A 1,552-nucleotide genomic window follows, 5' to 3' on the forward strand; every position below is an offset into this window, starting at 1 on the left:
AACCCTAAACCCTAAACCCTAAACCCTAAACCCTAAACCCTAAACCCTAAACCCTAAACCCTAAACCCTAAACCCTAAACCCTAAACCCTAAACCCTAAACCCTAAACCCTAAACCCTAAACCCTAAACCCTAAACCCTAAACCCTAAACCCTAAACCCTAAACCCTAAACCCTAAACCCTAAACCCTAAACCCTAAACCCTAAACCCTAAACCCTAAACCCTAAACCCTAAACCCTAAACCCTAAACCCTAAACCCTAAACCCTAAACCCTAAACCCTAAACCCTAAACCCTAAACCCTAAACCCTAAACCCTAAACCCTAAACCCTAAACCCTAAACCCTAACCCTAAACCCTAAACCCTAAACCCTAAACCCTAAACCCTAAACCCTAAACCCTAAACCCTAAACCCTAAACCCTAAACCCTAAACCCTAAACCCTAAACCCTAAACCCTAAACCCTAAACCCTAAACCCTAAACCCTAAACCCTAAACCCTAAACCCTAAACCCTAAACCCTAAACCCTAAACCCTAAACCCTAAACCCTAAACCCTAAACCCTAAACCCTAAACCCTAAACCCTAAACCCTAAACCCTAAACCCTAAACCCTAAACCCTAAACCCTAAACCCTAAACCCTAAACCCTAAACCCTAAACCCTAAACCCTAAACCCTAAACCCTAAACCCTAAACCCTAAACCCTAAACCCTAAACCCTAAACCCTAAACCCTAAACCCTAAACCCTAAACCCTAAACCCTAAACCCTAAACCCTAAACCCTAAACCCTAAACCCTAAACCCTAAACCCTAAACCCTAAACCCTAAACCCTAAACCCTAAACCCTAAACCCTAAACCCTAAACCCTAAACCCTAAACCCTAAACCCTAAACCCTAAACCCTAAACCCTAAACCCTAAACCCTAAACCCTAAACCCTAAACCCTAAACCCTAAACCCTAAACCCTAAACCCTAAACCCTAAACCCTAAACCCTAAACCCTAAACCCTAAACCCTAAACCCTAAACCCTAAACCCTAAACCCTAAACCCTAAACCCTAAACCCTAAACCCTAAACCCTAAACCCTAAACCCTAAACCCTAAACCCTAAACCCTAAACCCTAAACCCTAAACCCTAAACCCTAAACCCTAAACCCTAAACCCTAAACCCTAAACCCTAAACCCTAAACCCTAAACCCTAAACCCTAAACCCTAAACCCTAAACCCTAAACCCTAAACCCTAAACCCTAAACCCTAAACCCTAAACCCTAAACCCTAAACCCTAAACCCTAAACCCTAAACCCTAAACCCTAAACCCTAAACCCTAAACCCTAAACCCTAAACCCTAAACCCTAAACCCTAAACCCTAAACCCTAAACCCTAAACCCTAAACCCTAAACCCTAAACCCTAAACCCTAAACCCTAAACCCTAAACCCTAAACCCTAAACCCTAAACCCTAAACCCTAAACCCTAAACCCTAAACCCTAAACCCTAAACCCTAAACCCTAAACCCTAAACCCTAAACCCTAAACCCTAAACCCTAAACCCTAAACCCTAAACCCT

This window comes from Typha angustifolia, chromosome 13, assembly GCF_048772165.1.
Source record: "Typha angustifolia cultivar Huaian chromosome 13, ASM4877216v1, whole genome shotgun sequence".
In the NCBI taxonomy this organism is placed as follows: Eukaryota; Viridiplantae; Streptophyta; class Magnoliopsida; order Poales; family Typhaceae; genus Typha; species Typha angustifolia.